This window comes from Camelus ferus, chromosome 27, assembly GCF_009834535.1.
Source record: "Camelus ferus isolate YT-003-E chromosome 27, BCGSAC_Cfer_1.0, whole genome shotgun sequence".
In the NCBI taxonomy this organism is placed as follows: domain Eukaryota; kingdom Metazoa; phylum Chordata; class Mammalia; order Artiodactyla; family Camelidae; genus Camelus; species Camelus ferus.
The window spans coordinates 16,135,979-16,158,776 of record NC_045722.1 but is presented as its reverse complement, the minus strand read 5'-3'; the positions used below and the strand labels follow the sequence as shown (position 1 = coordinate 16,158,776).

At 37.3% G+C, this 22,798-nt stretch overlaps 1 protein-coding gene across 1 annotated transcript in view; it reads right to left on the bottom strand.

Annotated features, from left to right (window-relative positions):
* The window catches only part of CHD2 (chromodomain helicase DNA binding protein 2), a 109,634-nt gene extending 93,614 nt beyond the window's left edge, over positions 1–16,020 (bottom strand). The window contains 5 exon segments of the mRNA XM_032468981.1: positions 321–3,450; positions 7,984–8,053; positions 12,852–12,937; positions 13,502–13,570; positions 15,884–16,020. The gene's annotated coding sequence lies outside the window, so the exon portion shown is untranslated.
* Between the last annotated feature and the right edge of the window lie 6,778 nt (positions 16,021–22,798).

The following is a 22,798-nucleotide window of genomic DNA, read 5'->3' as shown; positions in this document are numbered from 1 at the left end:
GTAAGGTCCCAGCTTCTATCGATGTTTTTTATTATCAGGAACAAAGTCCTGACGATGTAACGATATTGTTATAACACAACAGCGGTAAGCACCAAAAAACAAAGTATTTCTAATTTTTCCTTAAAAAAAAAAGAACAGCATAAACCGAACAGGGGGAATCATCACTATCAATAAGGAAAGTTTCTCAAAGTAACACACTGGATACAAATAACAATCTCTGTATCTTATTGCGTCATCCAGGAATTCCTCATATTTACAGAAAATAAAGCAAACTTAAACATGTAAATCTTTTAAATTATCACTAATGATCATGAACTTACCTGATCCATGTAGTAGGTCCAAAGCAAGAGTCCTATCTAGTAGTAGAAAAATATCAGATCCCAAATAATTAAAAATAAAAACAAAATTCTCCGTTAAAAACCGAAAAATAAATAAAATAATCCTCAAATATGTTAACTGGTCAAAAAAATAAAGCAACAATTAATACTAAAACGGGTCCGGAAGAAAAAAAAACCTCATTAGGAGAGCGCACAAAAATGGAGGTGCGCCATGGCTTCTAAGCTGGAAAAAACAACGACCTGGGCTCTCAGTACGGCTGCTTCTTTCCAACAAGGCACGAAAAGAAAGCTCCCAAAAGCTGCTTTTCTCCCTAAAAAAGGTTCGAATCGACCCCAGTAAGTCACTAAGAGAGGCAGGGGGCTGCGGGGGCCCCCTGAGGCTGCCCGAAAGTTAGGGAAAGTTGCGTAAAGTGAGGCGAAGGCAGGGAGCAGAGCGCGCTCTCTCTAAGGCACAGCCGCCATCTAGAGCCTCCTTCCCAGCTCTGAGAGCTCTGCCTTTGATTGACACTCTCTACATTTACCCCACAACTCAGGTGATGTACCATAGACCCACCCCTTCATCTCCACCAAAAAAAAAAAAAAAAAGATCCTCCATCCCAGGGAGCCTAAGGACCCCTACCCCCACCCCTCCCTGCCCCTCCAGACCACCCCATCAGGGGGAGGGGGGAGGGTTTCTTAACCCCCTCTGGCTCAAGCACCCTTTTTAAGCCAGAGAGAAATGTAATTTGTTCCTTTTGTCTAAAGATCTGCTAAATATTTCAGTCCTTGAGCTAAAATAACTTCCTCTCTGGACAGGAAGTAGTGTTTTATCAAGCCATTTTGAAAAAGGGATAATTCTTAGAGAATATAAAGCTCAGCTTAAGTAATAATCTTTTTAAAAAACTACCCCCACCATGGGTAAAATGGTTTCTAAATAAAAGCAAAACCTCAATTTCATAAAGTAAATTGAAGTCTTGCCTTCTTTATGAAACCTGAAAATTATCTAAGGACTAAGTTTGAGGCGGAATTTTCCATCCCAACTTAAAGAGGGGGTACAACTCAAGAGCGCCTCCCTAGTGTTCAGTTGCATTAGGGCAAAAATTAACGCAACTAGATTTTATTCAAGAAATCTGGATTTTTCTTTGTACTTTCACAAAATTCTTTAACCCATTATATAACCTTAACAAAACTTCATGCAAAAAAAAAAAACTTATAACCACACTGATTCAGGTAAAACAATGTTCTTAAATTCGAGAGTATGGAACTCCAATAAAAAAACAAATCCAAGAAACTCCACCTCCAAAACCAACACTACACATATCTCAACCATTCCCCTGTATTTCAAATCAAATTCTAAATATATACCCATTTCAACAATGGTAAATTAGTAACAATCCATCATATCCTATGGAAAGCTATCAAAGTAATGTCACATATCGAAGTAATGTCACAGGGCAAATTCTCCTAAATATCAAAACCATGAAATCTAAGGAAACAAAACTGCTAATGCCAAAACCAAATTATTCAACACTCTCTCTCTCAACAGGAACCCCAAGAAAATAGTCACACACACCCCAAATCATATCAACTTTCCTTACTCAACATTATAATCTGCCAGAACAATGAATGGCCTTCCCTCACTGAGAAATCCATTTTAGATTTATTCCCAACAAAAGCAACAATGTTGCACCCAGGTAAATGAAAAATCCATAATCAAAACCCAGTTTCAATTCCATACTTTCTACAAGATTAATTTTGTACCAAAATTAAAATCCAAAATTCCACTTTTGATTTATACAAACCAACCATCTCAAATCAGCCAATGGGAACAAATACTACACATGTATTGATCACCAAACATGTGTACTCTGGTATTTGACATTTATCACAAACATGGTATACAATACTTTCTCATCAAAAAAATTCAAACAGAACTATTACTGTTTTCTATGTAATGGCAAAGTATAATCAATTCATTTAGTGTATCAACATAAAAGTCTACCACACCTTATAACAGTAACTGAAACCAATTTTAGTTATCAATAAATGAAAACTGCAGTATTCACCCAGAATTCAAACATAAGTTATCTATGACATGGTGTGGTTCATTTATTCTAAACTCCTAAATTTACAGAAGACAGATTCTATAATCAATTCTATTTTATAAAACATATTATAGACATTATTGTCACCAAAATTTAAGTCCTTTTATGAATACCCTCAGGGAACCCCCCTATGAATCCAACATCTCTTTACCAAACTTTATTAAGATGGTAGGAGGATTCAGTTTAATTTAACTATGTTCAGATATTCTGCAAGATGTTTTATTTATAATATTTAAAAAGCATAGGTAAAAGGGACTTTTTCTATCAAAACAAAGTAACTCAGAAAAATATCACTCATACTCAATTTTGAGACAAAAGGCATTTTGTTTTAAAAGTTCAGTAAAATCTCACAGCAAATTAAACATTCTATTATTACCCACTGGTTAACTTATTTTGCAAGATGTTTCAAGAGAGCATAAAATAGCATTTTAACTGAATAACCATCTCTTAAAGCACAAATAAGTTTCCACAACTCTAAAAACACAAATCTTAACCAACTAAGTGAAGCATTTCCCAGCCACACCATTTCCATTTTATCAGCTTTATTCAGTGCACTTCACTGCTGGGCAACTGTAAAGGTCAAAGTGTTCTTTAAGGCAACACTGAGTATTTAGCAAAACTTCAGCTTAAAAAAAAAAAAAAAGCCCAAACTGAGAAATTTTAAAGTGTTAGAAATTTTATTAAAGTTAACATTCCACAAGGTCATACTCATACAAATCAAACTGCAAAAGATTGCAGGCATATAAACTATCATCTGTCAACGTGCCATCTTTCTTCTCCAACGTCAAAAATGTTGTTTTAGTGATACAAAAAGTCTTTAGAAAGTCAAATCCACTGTCCATTTGTGTTGAGTAAGAAACCTATATCTTCATTCATTTCATGAAATCCATTTTAAAAGAACCCTGTCTTGGTTGTATATTATCACAGCACTCTTGTATTAATCCATTTTTCTCAATTCCCCATAGTGGACTGCCATCTTGATTTCTCAGTGGTAGGGTCCATTTGAGACTCTTCAAGCTGACTGGGTGCTTGATGAAAACATTAAAAGAAAAAAATGCTGTTGGAATATCAATAATCTTATTCCTTCAAACAGAGAACATCCACCCACCTTGAAGATACTCTTACCATACACAAAGCTTTAATAATTTTGTAACTGCTTTAAACTATAAAACTGTATTAAAGTTGTATGGGCTGCACACACAACTTCTCAATGAGATAATCATGGGAAAGCCCGCACACCAGTAACAAAGTTCTTCTACTGTCACAGATACATATGTAACCATAAATATGTGGCAGTGAAGAGTCAAATTTTTAATAGTTAAATGTTATATTGTTATGCTGTCTACATGAGAAGTGAAAACAAAAATTCAAATTCAAAAATCCTGGGAAGCAACACTATGGATTCTAAATCTCAATGCAGAAAACTTTCCAAGCTTCTTCAAATAAAACTAAATATGGAAAAGTCTTAAAGGATGATAAAAACAAAAACCAAACCAAAAAAAAAAAAAAAAAAAAACCAAAAACCAAAGCAGTGGATCACAGTTTCCCAGTCCCAGATGTTAATTAATTTTGCAAAGATAACACAAATGGCCAAGATAGATGCCACTATCTTTAGCTACATATCTGAGAATGCAGGATATATGTAGTCACTAGAAAACAAAAATGATCAAAAATGTACAATATCTGCCTGGCTTATCTGATACTTGCCATAAAATGCTATCAGATTTCAAATTAAATACAAACAAAATATTCCCATTGCAAAAATATCAAATGTTCCTCATTAAAAGAATTTTTTTAATCCATTACTTAACTAATTTGAACTAAAGTAATTAAGGGAAGCCAGGAGATTTTACCATTAAATAAATGATCCTGATTCACCATGATCAAACAGAATTAGAAAGATAAGTTTTAACCCTGGTCTTATAAATGTTGCAGCTCTCAAACTAGTGATAAAGTCTGGGTGATTGATTAGGAGGTTATTAAACACAAGGGCATTTTTTGCTCATTAGGTAGTTAATGCCTTGATTCCAAAACTGTAATTAGGCTTTGTTGTCTACTATATACAATACAAAAATCTTAATAAACTATTTGATTAACCAAGAGACACTGCCACTCATTTAAAAAAAAAATACTGAAAATGAGTGTCACATCAGTAAACATCAAGCAAGGTATTTCTCCTTAGTATATTTTGCCGATTTCTCTCCAGCCTAAAAGGAGAACTAAAAATAACTCATTCATTCCCCATATCAATAAGATATCTTCCACTGGAATTGTTCACTCCTTAAAATTAAGGGACATATATTTCTATATAAAAGTATAAAAATAAAAACACCATCACTTCTCTTGCAGTGTTAATTATAAACCAATTTCTCCCCAATCTCTACTGTTACAATGAAGTTGGGAAAATAAATACTATTATGAAGAACAATGACATTAATGCATTGATAACATTACACTCATTTCAATGGCTACTGGTGCAATTTATTCAATCAAGTACACTGAATGATAAACTCAGTGTTTTATATTCTTCAGCCACATGACAAGAGGTAAAATTTATCCCAGACACTGTATGAAATTTCCTTTTAAAACCGTATTTTTTTAATTTCCAAAAAAGTCTAATGATATGAAAATCATACCAAAATTAATTAGTATAATGCACCAGTTTGTGTGACAAAAATAGAGATTTTAAAATGCTAGCATTTTGGTCATGCTATCACATATACTGTCATATATTTATAATGAAAAAAAGAGGAGGGAGGGAAATGCTACAAGAAAAGCCATGATCAATCTGCACTCCTGTAAACCCAATCAAAAGCCAGAAGTGAGAATTCTGTTAATAAAGCAAAAGTGCTCTGTCAAGCATGCACCTAAAAGAACAGTGAAGGATTTACGAGTAAGCCATTTATTTTCATGGAATTCCAATTTCTTATGAAAATTAAATTTGTAAATAAGCAAAGTCATGTTTAAAAAAAAAAAGCAGGCATGAGTTCTATGAGCCTGGAAATTTTCTTGGTAACAAAATCCAGTTCTTCATCTGTAAAACACAAGTAACAGCAGTACCTACCTCGTATGGCAGTAGTAGTGAGGATTAAATGCATTAGCACATTTATAGATTTTACAATACCTGGCATATAGAAACACCTCAATGAATGTTAGCTATTATTCTAATATACCACAGTAACCACAGTACCTGAAAACCTACAAACTAACCTTAACCTTAATGAATCACAATAATTTATCTTCCAATGGTCATGCTATATCTGAAAAATCCATAGGCTTATGGGGTCAACTACTTAAAGACAAAACACTTTATGCTTCAAAGAGAATTTAATCTTGCATTAAAATCAGATCAGTACTGAAAACTGAGTAGGGTTTAGTATCAAAGTCCTACTATTTCACATCTCTCTAGTAATTTGTGAATTACTGCAAACATACTGAAGAGATGATGGGTTTGATCTAGAATTCCATCATGAAAGCTTCAAGCTCATACTATGTAAAGTCAGGAGAATTTTTCCTCAATAAAGTTCACTAGTTTTACCTCCTTTTTTAAGGAAAATTGCTTGCTCTAAGATAACAGCCACAAGCAAAATAAAGGATTCTATGGTAAAAAGGCAGTTAGTACCTACTACCTCTTAAAATCCCAATATTGTATATCCAGAAATTAAAAACATAAAATTGAGCAAGGTCTTCTCTTTAAGTTCTAATGCAGTAAATTTGTTCAAAACACTGGAATATTATAAAATACCTTGCTAATTGAAATGCAAGCAATCAATTCACTACTGGATGGGTTTAAGAGGGGCTCCCCTGAAATAAGCAACTTCCTTATTACCTCTACTTCCCAGCCAATCCCTATTTTAATAGCAGAAAATGTGGGAGTCAGGGAGTTGTTAAGATTAATGATTCTTAATTTTTAAAATGAGATGCTCTAATAAATGCTACAATTTGATAAACTAATATAATTTGTATTATTTTAAAACTCAAATACTAATGAAAAACCAATGGGACAAATGGGTACAAAATTACAATGAGAAGCAGACATGGATCCTTCTCATCATGCAATTAAGCTTCTTGGTACTTATGATTTCCATCTTCTTCACAGTGTCTTTAAATGTGAAAATATTTCATAGTGAACTCACATATTTTTTTCCTATTACCAAAAATAGCTTGAATCTTCAATAGATTTACAACCTATTAACCAATCTGGGTTCTAAATGAGGTGGGCATAAAACCTAACTACAAAAAAACTAGCCAGCTGCTGTTTGCTAAGAGAATAAGATCAATTATGTTAGCTAATAAAAAGTCATCTTAAGGTTTTACAATCAAATCAAATCAAATCTTCAAATTATCCCTATTAGTTTAAAACTTGACTACATGTGCATATAAGATTGAAAGCTGTTGTTTCTTGTCATCTTTAAGTTTTTACTGAGTCAAACTTTTAGCTTTCAGACATACCTAAAAATTAGTATTTCAAGCATTATAAACTTATGTTTTAACAGTGAATTTCACTGTTTATAGATTAGACCCAAAATACTAGTTGATAAATAATGTTTAATAGAAACTATATACAATAAATCAACAAATATTTACTGAGCATCCACTATGTGCCAGGCAGTTAATTGCTTTAAAATACAAGACATGAAGTCACTAAATTGCACTACATAGGGAAGTTTTCACCTCTGCCCTCACCATCCCCAACAAAAAACAAAACAATTCACTATTTTATAGGCCCTAGTAGCCATTTATACAACAGAAGCTGAAGTAGTAAACAGAAGCAAAGATTATCATCTAGAATCTAGATTCCCAAATGTGATTCAAAAAATTATTTTTATGAAACAGCTACTAAATAATTATTTTACCTAAAAAGTTCTGTCAATAGTAAATAAATCCTTTTGAGAATTCATCCAAATTCGCTTATACCGTCTTACTACTAACTCTTTTCCCAACCATTTCTCAGGTTGGGATTTAGAAATTCCAAAATAGTAGTAACCAAACCTTCTAATATCGAGGCATAACCCTCAGTGTGAAAATAACTTTCTGTTGAGCTTTCAAAGTTTAAGGAGCTTCTAAGCTCTACACAGGTAAAGCTGACAAAAGGGATGATCCAGGAAAAGGGTGGGTAAGGTTTCCTTATAGGACATGATACTAAATATGTTAGGGTTTGTGGCCATTAGCTGTAACTGCTCTCAACTATGTAGTTGCAGTCAGAAATCAGACACCAACAATGTGTAAATGAAAAGAGCATAGCTGTGTTCCAATAAAACTTTATAAAAATATGGGGATGTTTAACACCCAGCTCTAGGGTGCAGTATTAGAAGCATGTTCAGATTTGAGTTTCTTAACAGTTTAACTTTAAGAAAGCAGAAAGTGATAAAAAGGTTGGAGTAAATAAGTAAAATTTTAATAAACTTCATATATATCTAACCATGTTGATTTTATTTTTGTACTGCTTGAGTTTCACTAAATCCCTCTATATTTTTACAACACTGACTCAATTACTCAAAATTTTCAGTCATATTTAAAATTAAAAGACAAATTCAATATGTAAATTGAGTAAAACTTACTAAATGCTTCCACCAACATCTATTTCGCTGTACAGGCCCCTTAGATTATTCAGCCTCAGGATTCATATTTCTGCAGAAAACAAAAATAATACAATTGTATGCACAGAAAAAGACAAAAAACAGATTTATATGGAAACTTCCAACATCTTATCAGGATCATTCAATGGAAGACCAAGACATACATGCATTTATAAACAATAAAGTCCAAGCAGAAGATCAGAAGTCATAATTCAGAGGATCTTAATTTGACTGTTCAGAAGACTCACCTGTAGAATACATAACTGCACAAACACACATCAAGTCTCAGTCTCCAAGAATTCCCTAAGTAAAAATTTGGGCTACCTAGGTAGATCTAATGGGCAGCTGGGATTGAGAAATAACTGCCTAACACACCCAACATCACTCCTTCCTAGTACAGAATTGTTTTATCTTCTGGTCTTTCACCTAACCTACTTTCACAACTTCTAAAGGAAAACTTCCATTACCAACCTGGTAAGCCCATGTTTCTTGCTCCTTAATAGTGCCATGTTATTTCACATTATCATGTACTTTAATAAATCAACACTGTTCCAGGATAGAAACCTTAAGCACAATTTCAAACTTTTTTTTTTTTGCTACTAATCATACTGACCCACTTCACCCAACACTAACCCTTTCTATGTACTTGATAAAAATATCATATACATACTTTGCACTAGTTAAAACTGAATACCTCATAAACATGGAAGATGTTATCTGTACCTCAAATACATATTTGAGAATACAAGTATATACTTTTTTCAGTCACTCCTGCTCCAAAGTATGATTACAATCATCACAATAATAGGTAGAGCTACCCAAAAAGCTGTTTAAAAGTTCAATATTGAAGTGTAGCAATTTAAGGACTTTCAGAAAGCCAAAGAAATTAGGATTTAGACTAAAAGCAAGCTACCCAAATGCTTTTCCATGACTAAAGTTTCCAGTTTTCAAATTATAAAAGCAAGTTCCTGATTATCTTACCAAACCTAAATCCCTCTAATCGTTTTGACTAACCATAACCAAGAAATATTACAAAATCTCTGCTTCAAAATTATTTTAAGAGTAAAATGCTAAAATATCCTCCCAACAATAAATGAAGCAATGTACGGGAAGCACAGAATTATCTATGAGCTTCCAAATTTAATCAGACCTTGTAAAAAAGATAGTTTGTTAACAAAGACAAATCTTAAATCAGCCAAGTAAAATAAATTGATTTAACCCCTAAGAGAAGGATAGAATGACTTATGGAATATTGGTGAGAGAAATGTCTGAGAGAAATCCATCACATTAGTCTGATTATGTGTTTATAAAAAAAAAACAAACTATCTAACAGTACTAACATGTGCCTTGGGGTGCTCACTCCACCAAAAACAGAACTTGGATCACACTGCACTACCACAAAAATTACTGACACCAATGTAATCTACCATATAATCTCCTTCCCAAAAATTGACAAAAGTACTCTGTCTTCCTTTTAAGGGGATAAACCAAGTTCAGCCTAAGCAGCCTACAAATGTTGATGATTTTGCTCATATTCCTGTATTTAATATTTTGCAGTATCAAGGATCCTCATAATAGTATGAAATTACAGATATAATGTAAATAACAATTTTGATCACTGGTCCTTTTATAATAAAAGGCAAAGAGGATTGTGGTCAAGCCTTGTATCATTACTAGCCCATTTGTGCTTTCCTTAGAATATTTGAATTTGTCACCTTTTAAAGTCCTTAAAGCAATGTTTACATTTAAATTAACAAAAATATCTGAGAGCACTGTGAAATACAAGATTTAGTGATAAAGTCATTAACAATCATCAGAAAACTTTGTCACAACTCACAAACCGTTAAAGTTAAGCAAAATATCGAGTCTGATAACCTAAATTATTTTGATTATTATGTAATACACAGTAAGGATATAATTGCTTGTTGGGGAAATACTCAATTTCAAATAAATGGATCGTTTCAAAACAAAGGACTGTTTTCCAAAACATGGAACTATGTAGCTTTACACAATGTACAAATCAAAACTTTATCAAACTGTTAGTAGGAAACATGCTACTTGAATGTTAAGAAAACAATCAAGTTATACAGTTTTCAAAGTTCAGAATATCACTGAATTTAGATTATAAAGGTTAATTATATTCAGAAATAACAGCCAATTTGAAAATTTGAAGTTTCTACTGAATCACTCATTCTAGCAGGGAAAGGTAGCAGGTAAGATGAGGATTTAAAGTACAGAAATATCTTAAAAGAAATTAATTATTTCAAGCATGTAAACTATAAATCATCATTTATACTCACGATGGTCAGCTGCAAATGTTACATTAAATACACTAATCTTTGAATTATTTAATAACTAAGAAAAAATCCAAACAATGCTTTTAGCACAACAGTCCAAATCTTTTATTTTTTTTCACACCTTAACTGCTTTTTAAGATTAATTTTCCATTATGTCTGCATTTATACTATTAATATTAAGAATGCCTAAAATTAAGAAATTTGGGTACACTATCACCCAGGTGTCATGAAATAATACCCATGATCTGCAATGCAAAAATTACAAAAACTATTCTCCATTTTGTTTAAGACAATTAGACACTCCACTACTATTTTTACCATACAATTTGAGAGCAAAATGGTACCTTAAGAGATTGGAAGTTCCAAATTCTTTATACAAATTAGAAGACTAAGGTCCACAGTGAATAGAATGTTAAGATCACAGGGCTAATTTACATTAGAAGCTGGGTCTCCTGACTGCTGAAATCAGTTGTATTTTCCACTCTCACACCCCTCTTATTAATGAAGATGGAGATGTCCTCAAATTACCTTTTTCCCTCCCCATAATGCCTCTCAACAAAGAATAAAATCTCAGAGGAGAAAAGGTACATTAATTGGTTGTCCACAGTCCAAATTTTTAAATAATCAAGAAACTGAATAGTAAACTAAACTTGAATGAAAATTTATATTTAAAATTACCTATTTCACATAATCTAGCCATGTCACAGACTGTGTCATGTCAGTTCATGAAAACTTTGTGCGGACTATGGGTGTGGCTTCTTTCATTTCTGTGAAACTTCACGTAATTTTTTAAAGTTATTACCATAATAACAAATGCAATGCAACCCAATTACCAACTTGATCAGGGTGATTTTTATGATTCACGAATTCAAAATGCTAAAATAAAGACAAATATTTAAGTATTCATCAGTTTGGTTCTCAAGCAGAAAAATAGTAGTAAACTAAAAAATGTACTTATGAAATATGGTAATTTAAATAATAGTATCTTCGTTTACATTTTTGCCGATGTGTCCATTATTTTTGTCCATCAAAAATACTGCCAATTTTACAGGCTTAGCTCAGCAGCAAATATCAAAACACTGACCATAAGTATTATCATAAAGGTTGAAGTACATGCAGTTTTTTTAAAATGTGACTTACTATATGTAAATCTTTATCTTGTTCGTAATGAGGAAAGCTATATTCCATTACATTAATTTAGAAGTTACTATCTCATTCTTATTTTTATATAATTATTAACACTGGAGTAAAAAGGATAAAAAATTCTTCATTTACTATCTCTAACTTCTTTTTTATTTTATGGGTTAAATTATACCTTTGGTAGGCATTATAAATTTGCCAGTTTATACTTAAGCTTACATTAAACTTCAGATACATTCCTGTCTTAAGAGGCCCTATTCTCAACTTTTATAACAGTGCTCAACCACATTTCAATGCCAATCCAACATCCTATTGTTCGTTTACATAGAGGAAACCCTAATTTTGGCATTTATGTTAAAGAAGCTTGAGATAAAAGATGTTTGACATTTTTGTGCATGTTACATCTTTAAAAAGTTACGGCTAAAGGTCTAATATTTGGTTTTCTTTTGCACACTATAATAAACACAAATTTAATCAAACTGCAAGGGACTGAAAAGCAAAAATTAAGCTAAAGCAAAGGCAAGAAAAATATTATCTATATCACCTATTTGAATTAATAGAATAAGCCAATACCAACAGATAAAAGAACTTCCACAAAAATTACAAGGACAAAGGTAAACTTGTCCCTGTATTAATTATTTGGCTATTCTTAAAACTTCCCAAGGTATCTCATTATGTATTTCCTCTGGTAAACCCCCTGCTGATATCGGCTTGACAATAATTTCCACATTCAGTGTTAAGAGGAAGAAGTAATTCCTGAAAATTTTCATTGTATGTTTTTTTCATTCGCATATCTATAGTTTAAGATGTTAAAATATCGTATACATGTTGAAATTATTTTAAAAAGACTTATTAAGCTAAAGATTAGAAGTCTCCTCAGTCACACTATTCTAGTTTCCTATAAGGTAACTTATTTTGTACCAGTTTGAAAACAGACTCATGAAACTAAGTCCTTAAGGAGATAAGTATTTTAAATTGATTAAATAATAACTATAATATAAAAGTGTCGTTTTTGGAATAAGTTAAGAATCGTAAGATTTGCAAATGCAAAATTCTAGGCAATTTGTAAAACAATCTGTATCACCAAAAAAATTGCTAAAGAATTTACATTTCAGATTGTAAAGTATATGTAATTCTGATGAATCAACTACTGACTTAATCATAATCCTAAAGCACCATTTTATTGAAAAGAGAGTGTCTCACTGCTCTGAAATCAATTACAGGTATCACCTGTTTTAACATTAACATAAAACTGCTTTGATGTAAGGTAAAGAATTTGATGGGCTTTTTTCATCTCTTTCTCGAGATAAAGAAACATTCTACAATTTATGTTACGTTGACAAACTAGTGATATTTTCCTACTCCAATGTTGGGAGGTATTAAATTTCAGTGTTGGATTAAAAATTTACTTACTTGCTATATAAAATACAGACTTTGGCAAAGATTTCCTTTATCCTCAAGGATTAAATGACACGGTCTGAGTCTTCAAAATGGCATACCTTTGGGGGAAAAAAAAACAATACTCTAAACAATTTATTGATGGAACAACCAATAGCAAGTAGGAATAAGTGTTTTAAAACTTTTTATTATATAAAAGTAAACAAAAATTAAAATCTTTGTTCACAAAACCTGATTTTTGTAAGTATTCCCCAAAATCTATTAGTATGAATAATAACTAGCTTAAATTTTCCAATAAATATATTTCTTTAAATATTTAAAAGATAAAACTGTTTGCACAGTGTATTACACTAAAAAGAAAAAGCGTATCCTTTGGTTTATGGTTTTCCTCAAAACATAATCAGTCTTTTCTTGTTCCCAAAATTAAACAAAGGCTTAAAGGACCTTCAGTATTTTAAACTATTCAAAAGGCCCATTAAGTTACAATGGCTACCCATATATACTTTTCATTCAATGAAAAGGTTTTAAAGATTTTGTAAAATTACTTCAGATATTTAGTTCACTCATAATCACTACTTACTAAAAATATAAACTATCAAAGAACAAAACAAAAACCTAGTAAGCTTACTTTTATGTCAAAATAATAAAAATTTACCCACTCTTACCTCAAATAAGAGAGCCGTATTTGTTCAGAACCATCATCAACCAAATTTAACTTTAATCTTGTAAGTTACCTTTAAAAAAGAAAAGGAAGATGGTATCAATGTTTTGATTTTTAAACATTTCTTGGCCAAAGTTTCAGTGTGATGAAACAATGAGAAAATATTCCAGAGACACGATCAATAGACAAATTCAAGAGATGGCTCATCGACACACTACCTGTACATTTAAGGTTGCAGTTATTTCCTATCTTAGTATCTATCAGTCTTTGTTTTCCTTCTTTTGGCTGCATGGACAAACATTAAAATTTAAGGCACTGAGATTAAAAAGATACAAAACATCCACATCTTGGATAGATTTAACATTATGACCTTGTTTTCATTTTTATTTTTCTTTTGATGCCAAGCAATACACAAAAACAAAGGGAAAGTACCATTTTTAAAGACTGAAATCATCTTAAAATTTTCTTTATCATCTAAAAATACCTTTTACAATTTTGAGCAATTAAAAATTAACTCCTCCAGGAGAAATTAGTGAAGTTAAAATGTCTGGTTACTTTAAATTTTTAAAACACAAGTTATTTGATCTCACCAAGTGGGATATTAGCTTCGTCTAAAGCAAATCTAAAACATGTAGTATCTATGACCTTTATTCAATTTCAAACTAGGGTCTGGAACATTTTCAGTCTCTCCCCTCCCCCATTTCTCAAGTAAAAAGATCTTATGAGGTTAAACTGCTAACAATTATTTTCTTATTCAAAGAGGATTCTGAAAAACTACATTCAGAATATTAATTTAGAAGCGACTTGCAGTGTTCAAAATTTCAAAAACGTTGATTTGAAAAACCAAAATTGTTACTTAAACAACAGAATCTGCACCATCAAGATATGCGCAACTGATGTAACATGAAGCACTATATGAATACTCTTCAGAAAATAAAACAATTTCACTGACAAAAATACTCTCAAACACAGTCCATTACACCAGTATCTATATGGCTTTTTAAGTACTACGTAAATCTGCCCAACACTATTTTCACGTAGATCTGCACCTCTACAACACAAGAGCTACCGCAGAATGAAGACAGATATATTCTAAAATACACAAAAGGTTTGTGCATTTGTGGTTTGTTCTTCAAATCCCTAAACTTAATTCCCTCTCAATTTTTTAAATTCACAGACTACACAGAGGGCTCTGCAAAATTTTTAAAAACCAAAACATACTATAAAAATACTGTTCCGTTTTAAGCATATCTAGATTTTTAAGCATGCAACAAATGCAACAAATATGGCTCCTCTTCATCGCCCATTACCGAGCAGTCCTACTTTAATATTTACACTGCGAGAAAGTAACTTCACAAAGAGATTTGGTGTCAGAATATTCCTTTGTAAAAGTTTTGTTGACCATGGCTTAAGATAATATACATTATTTTTTAAAATAATAAACTGATAAACCTAAACTTTTAAAAGTCTCGGAACTGACCCAACTACGTCCTAACATTCAGGTATGGTAAGTTACAGATAACGGCTCCTTGTGACCTTTTTAAAAGTACCAAACAGCACATTTAATCATTATTTAAACATCAGAATGTCAAATAATCTTAGCGTAGTTACTCAGTAAAACAAACTATTTTAATCAAACGTCATCGTTTAGCACCGTAATTAAAATCTATTTCCATTAAACAGCCTTGACGACATAGTAAACTTGTCTTCGTAATTTGTGAAATACCAGAAGCACTCCTCCAACTTGCATTTTTAAAAGACAACCTTAACGTCATAAAGGTTTTAACAAGCAGCAAATACCTTCTCTTTTTTTTTTTTTTAACACTGCAGCCGTTTTCAAAATCGGCTTTGAAAGAGTTAAAAGCCAACACCCAAAAGAAAAAAAAAAACAAGTTTTATTTTTGTTTAAACGTAGTCCGGGTTCCATTGTTCTTTTAAATTCGACCACGAAGATGAGTGCCCATCTCACCGGAAAGAGGTTAAAAAAGCTCCCCCGTTGGAGAACCTGAAAGGGATTTCTCTTTTCACCCTAAACATCAAAATAACTCACCAGGACAGAAAGGGGCTCTCCTCGCGCGGTCCCCTCCAGGCTCTCGCTTGCGGTCACCGCCGCCGCCCCTTTCTCGGCGGGGCCGGTCCGGGTAGCGAGGCCGCCCCCGCCCGCCGCGGGGTCTGCAGCGGGGCCCCCCGCGCCCCCCAACCCCGGGCCCCGCGCCGCCGAGGCTCTTCCCGCCTGGAGAGCCAGCGAGCAACGCGCCTGGGGCCGCCCGAGGAGAGCCAGCCGCCGAGGCCCGGCCCGCCGCCCCCTCCTGCACGCGCGCTCAAGGACATTTTGCTTTTCCTCCCAAGGACAAAGGACAATAAAAGGAGCCGGGGAGCCACTCACCGGGTCTGAGCACCGCTGTTGGCACCTCCTGGTCGCCTACACCCGAGTCCCGCGCCGGGTCGCCCGCCCGAGCCTCCCGCCCGTACCGGGTCCAGCCGCCAAGGCCCCGGGGAGCCTCCGCGACCGCTGCCGCAGCGGCGCTTTCCGCGTCGTGGGCCCGGCCGCCCCAGGCGCCTCTGCCGCGGGCTCCGACCTCGGCGCACGGCCCGCTTCGCCTCAGCCGCGGCCGCTTCGCTCCCGCGGGCCTGAGGGCGCCCGGGCGCAGCTCCCCGCCGGCCTGCGGGCCCCGCGGCCGCGGCGGAACGCCTGACAGCTTGGGGTGCTGCTGCCTCTCCGGCCATCTTGTGCCGTGTGTGTGGTGTCTCTCTCCCGTCTCCTCTCTCGGCTTTACTCCCTCCTCCTCCTCCCCCCGCCCCACACACCACACAACATGGCCTCTTCGCTGCGGCGGCGGCGGCTGCGGCGGCACCAGCTCCGCCGCGCTCCAGCCCGCTCCCCTCCCCCACCCTCCCCGCCTCCCGCCCGCAGCCCCGGGTCCCAGCGCGCATGCGCGCCACCGCCCGCCCGCCGCTGCCATTGGCTCCGCTAGCTTCCTGCTACCCTTTCCCGGGAGCGGCCTCACGCACGCTCGCAGGCGTCTTCCTCCCGCCTAACAACAATCACTTCGATACTATTGGCTAATCCTGACCCCACCTCTTCAGCTGCCTCCGCGCGGATAGGCCAACTTAAGTGCCATTCACCTCCCGTAGGTGTTTCTGGTTTTCTTGTGGAGTTCCAGCCCGCGATTGGCTGGTGATGGAATCTTTGGGTTTGGAGGTGGACTGTTGATTTGCGCCCCGCAGTGCGGACCCCTAGAGGCGGGCTGGGGGTTTCCTTGTGCCGGGGGGGGGGGGGGGGGGGGGGTTCCTTGTGCCGGGTAGGCAAAGCCAGTATCATTAGTACAGTACTCTAGAAATAAGGGCTTCTCCTCTGAGAAAAGCTTGGGATTCGATGCTTCTGACTTCAGATTTTTGTCTTTTTTTTTTTTTTTTTTTTAAGGAAAATGACTGACAGGATGACGAGCATCAAGATGCAGGTTCATAGCCTTTGGGTGAGCAGCCATATCTCCTCAGCTGTAGAACTCAAGATTTTTCTTCTAAGTGACCAGTCCTTCCCTAAGGGTCAGAGAGTTAGGGCCAATGATTTTAGAACAAGCACATCCCACTAGCCCAGTATCCGAATTGAGATGTCATTTATTTGAGGGTTTGCAAGCTTCTTGTTGCCTGTTTATGACAGGCAGCCTGTAAGTATGTCCAGTGTCCCTAAGCCTTATGAATCAGTATCTCATAATCCTGGTTGGGCCAGATTCCACCGTTTAGGGAGTGTTTGTTAAAGGGGTAGCTTGAACCTGAACAATCATAGTCTACCTACCTGTCTAACCATCTTCTCCCAGAGAATCAGGCAAAACAAGTTCAGTTCCTTTAAGCAAATCTCACTCTAGTACTTCTTCCTACTTAAATCTGGAAGCAACTCTTGGCAGACCAAGGAACAACTGGAAACCTAAACTTCCCTGAAATGGTTGGGAAAAGAAAAAGTGATGGCTCTCTCCCAAGGCCAGCACTGGGGAACTCTTGCTCCTCTTGGCAAGGGACCTCGAGAAAAAGAAAGGAACGTTAGATGCTTTTAGTCTTAGTGGATTTATTTGAGGGGAGAGGTCTTGGGACAAGGTGAGCAATTCTTAAATTTTGTTGAGACCCTATCCTTGGATTAGAATTAGAGAATGTTAAATACTCATGGGGCCTAGGAACTAGGCCTGGCCCCTTCTTTAAAATGGCACAGTTGTTCATTGACTGGATTCAATATGGTATCAGCTGCTGATGGCAGAGCTAGAACTAGAACCCAAGTCTCCTGACTTAATAGATCTTGGGTTCCTTCTGTGCAACCTGGCCATCCTCCTTAACAATATAATTTGAGCTCTAAATGGACACATACACACAAAAGCACTTCTTTAACTGAAATTCAACTTTCTCCATTTAATTTCCAAGAGACATTCCCTTCCACAATCTAGCTTTGAAACTTGTGGACTATTTTCTCTGAAACAGCCCTACCCAGAACCCTTTTTCCTCACCCTTCCTGGTGTCTCCTTGCTCTCCTATTGTTCACCCCCTCTTTTCCCCTCCTACCGCTGCCTGAAATCTATGATTCTGCTTGTCCAGATTCCTCACCAACTACTTCTGAGCCAGCAAAACAGGCCTGAACAGACCTTTATGTAAAATGGGTATGGCAGAAAAACCATGAGTTAGCTATGTGCCAGGCATTGTCCTGAGCCCTCATTTAGGTTAACTCAGTCAACCAGACAACTCCCCTATGAGACTATTATTACCTCTGTATATTATCTCTATTAGGAAACTGAGGTGCAGGGAGTTTAACTTGCCCAGGTTCACACTGCTAAGAAGTATTAGAACCAGGATTGAGCCCAGGGAGTCTGATTCCAGACCCATTCCCTTCTGCCTTTCCCAGTTTCTTTTTGAAGCCTGCCCCCTGGCCAGGTAGGTTCAGTTGGATCTCCTGTTGTGTGGAACCATCTGATTTGTCAGCTGCTCCCTCCCCTACTTCACTGAAGTGTTCCACCTTCAGAATTGGACCTCCCTCCAATTGGGAAATGTCAGACACATTCTAACTTTATTCCCAGACCTGGACCCCACCCTACTCCTGTCCAGTCTCCTGGCATGTATGCCACCGGGGGACCATCTAGCTCTCTTGTTTTATTCCTTCTTGATTGTGGACCCCCACAGTTCTACTCCCTTTTATGAAGATACCCCTTGGGCGGCTTACCCGAAACAGCTTTCTTCTCCCAAGTTACATCCCACATAGCATCTTCTCCAGAAAAGGACCTGATCTGCCACATTGAAACTTTTTTCCATGTCACACATGACAGTCGTGATTTCTTTTGCCATATCTACGCCATGTCTTTAGCCATCCCTCGTTAAAGCTAGACTAGCTCTGTCCTAAATAAAAAGCAGACACCTGGCAGACCACATTCTGTCCCTTCCACAGTTCCTTTTCATGCTAAGTGATCTGCCAATGAACCGAGAGGCAATCCCTCCCTCATCCAGTCCTGCTGGCTCCTATTACTGTCTATTTACCAGCGAAAATGAAGAGCCCAGCCCTTAGCCTTGACTTACTTACAGGAAAGACCTCTGCCTGTGTGTGCTCTGAGTAGTTCTGTTCCTATTTGTGTCCAAAAGAAAAGTTGGATAGGCAGAGAATATTTCTGGAAGGATACAAATATCTGTTTACACTGGTCACCTCTGAGGAGACCTCGGAGGAGGATGGAGAATAGGGGTGGAAAAGGCACAAGGTCACAGGTCACACATCACCTCCAGATGTGAACAGCACCTGAAATGTCCTTGGATGATGATAAGGATTCCTGGTACATAAAATGGGCAGCATCTCATGTTCCCCATGTACTGTGACCTCACACATGCAGAACTGAGCTTCCTACCATGCTCCCTGCTTCCCTGCAACTCCCTACGTCTGTTTCCACCCTCCTTTCCTCCTGTAGCAATTAAAGAAGAGCTAGCAGGATGTGCTTTCCTGTCCTATGCGTCCACCTTCGCCTGAGGTGATCAGCGCATCTCATAGTGGAGGCTCAGCTGAAATCCAGGATGACCTTAACTCAAGTCAGAGACACAGTTTTCAGATCCAGGCCTTTCCAGATTCCCACAGCTCTGCTCCTGCTCTTTGCAGTTTCTCTTGCTGCTTGTATTCGGCGTGACTTACATGTAGACTCTGTCTTATCTCCAGATATACCCTGCTCCCTTCTCACACAGTCTTTCCTTTTCCCAGGGTACATCACACACAGGGTTGAAACTCACTGGCTCCTCAAAACATAATTTTCAAACACAGTTATTGAGTCTCTTCCTTGTACCAGGTACTGTTTTAAAAGCTGAGGACGCTATAAATGGACTGGGGTACCTCTTCTCATGGGGTTTAGATTCTAATGGGGCAGAAGTCCATACATAAGAAAATATCAGGTAGAGAGAAGTGCTATAATGATGGAGGCCTAATTTCAGCTGAGTTGTCAGGGAAGGCCTCTCTGAGGAGGTGACATTTAAGTTAAAGCAGGAAGGACACAAAGGAGGCAGCTATGTGTATATCTGCATGCCAGCTCCAGGCTAAGATGGCAGATGCTATGCGTGCAACTAATTTTGCTCCATCCTGAAACTGCACTAAACAGATTCTCTTTTTCTTCCTTCCTTCTTCCTTTCTTCATTTCTTTCTTCCTTGTCATAAACTCATGGGGAAAAGAAAACAGGAGAAGAGAAAAGAGCAACACAATTCCAGATGCTGGAAAATATATGAGTGGTAACTTAAAATTTAGCAGACTAACTATTAGAGAAATGCAAATCAAAACTACAATGAGGTATCACCTCACATCAGTCAGAATGGCCATCATTAAAACGTCTTATAAGTAATAAATGCTGGAGAGAGTATGGAGAAAAGGGAACCAACCCTCCTACACTGTTGGTGGGAATGTAGTTTGGTGCAGACATTATGGAAAACAGTATGGAGATTCCTTAAAAAACTAAAAATAGACTTACCATATGCTCCAGCAATCCCACTCCTGGGCATATATCTGGAGGAAACTCCAATTCAAAAAGATACATGCACCCCAACGTTCACAGTGGCACTATTTACAACAGCCAAGATATGGAAGCAACCTAAATGTCCATCAACAGATGATTGGATAAAGAAGATGTGGTGTACACACAAACATACGTGCACACACAATGGAATACTAGTCAGCCATAAAAAAAGAATAAACTAATGCCATTTGCAGCAACGTGGATGGCTCTGGAGGTTGTCATACTAAGTGAAGTAAACCAGAAAGAGAAAGAAAAATGCCATATGATATCACTTATATGTCGAATCTAAAAATATTAGACAAATGAACTTATTTACAAAACAGAAACAGACTCATAGACGTAGAACACAAAACTGGTTACCAGCAGGGAAGGGGGGGGCATGTAGAGATAAATTGGGAGTTTAGGATTTGCAGATACACACTACTATATATAAAATAGATAAACAGCAGGGCCCTACTGTATATCACAGGGAATATATTTAGTACCTTGTAATAGCCTATAATGAAAAAGAATATGAAAAGAAATATATATAATGTATAACTGAATCACTATGCTGTACATCAGAAATTAGCACAACATTGTAAACCAACTATACTTCAATTAAAAAAATAAACTGGCAGACCTGAGAAAGCGGAGATCCAGCCCAACTTCTACTCAGAAGGCTCAGAAACTGCTAGAACCAGGGACCACCGGGACTAAGGATGGGGGGGAAGGGTAAAATAAGAAGACCTGAGTGAAAGCAATTTGAGAAGCAGTTAGATCCCACATCACATCCCTGACCCCAGCAGAAGATTGGAGGTTTATCCTGTAGGGAGAATCTCTGGTCTGGAGGATGCCAGGCACACAGAGGACATAGGTACCATGCTGGAAATGGGGGGATCCAGAGGCCAGACACACAGCAAATGCAAAGACTCCAATTGTCTTGCCTTATTTGGCTCTTAGAATGCTGGCAATGTGACATTCATCTGCTGAATGGGAGACTGGAAGACTCTTCTTGAGGAAATCTAATCAGTCTAAGAGCAAAGACCCACAGAGTCTGACACTGGAGGACCTCCTAACTCCTCACAATGGTCCAGCCAGGTCATCCTTCAGTGAGGCTCAGGATCGATGCACCAGACACCTTTTGGCCACCACTTCTAATCCTCTTGGTCTCACCTCTTGCTCTACCCGATGTTGCAGCCACTGTTCCATCAAACTCCATTCAGCTTCTCATAGCCAAGCATGATGGTTAATTTTATGTGTCAATTTGATGGGACCACCAGATGCCCAGATATAAATCATTATTTCTCAGTGTGTCTGTGAAGGTGCCTCTGGACAAGATTAGCATTTGAATTGGTCGACTGAGTAAAGCAGATATTGGGCCTCATCCAATCTGTTGAGAGCTTGAATAGAACAAAGAGGCAGAGGGAGGGAGAAGTCACTCTCTCTGCCTTCTTCCTTTTGAGCTAGGTCATTGGTCTTCTCCTTCACTCAGACTAGAACTTACACCATTGGCTCTGTTGGTCTCCAGTTTGCAGATGGCAGATCATGAGATTTAGCATAATCACATGGACCAATTCTTTATAATATCTATATCTACATCTATCTCCTATTGGTTCTGTTTTGCTGGAAAGCCCTACTACAACAATTTTAGTCCCACGTCTCAGCCCTGAATCTTGCTTTCTGTCCCCAAACTGCTTTGATATCTATGTGGGTCTGCAGAACCACTCAGCATCAGCATTTTAGGCATATGAACCCAGAAATTCAGGGAAGATGACATCTGTGGGGCTACCTTTGAGGACAAATGCTTCCCCCCTGAGTGGATTGTTCTGAGACACATTCCACAAGACTCAGAATATCCCATGGAATGGAGTAGCAGTCACGGTAGCAATGGCCAGCTAGGTGACATGTCTAACACTGGTGTCAGCTTTCATTCTGCCTCTCTCCTCCCACTACCCCTCATTCCTTCCTCTTTGGATCACTTCCTAAATGAACTACCTCTGTATAAATCTTGCACTCTGTTTTGGGGGAAACCTTGGCTAAGACACAACAAGGCCCAATCCCATACTCAGAGCTTCCAAACAGCCTTGTACTCTTGATCAGGGACAAACAGTTAACGCCAAACAACTAAAGAAAGCTTCTCAGATGAAAGATAAGGACTAAAACCAGCATAGAAAAAAGTAACCCAAAGGAAAAACAGACCATGTGGGGAAAAGACATCAAAAAATACTTCTTTTGCATTATCATTAGTATTTCAAAAGGAAAAGAGATGCTATTGCATCTGTGAAACAAAGAAAGAGTACCACGT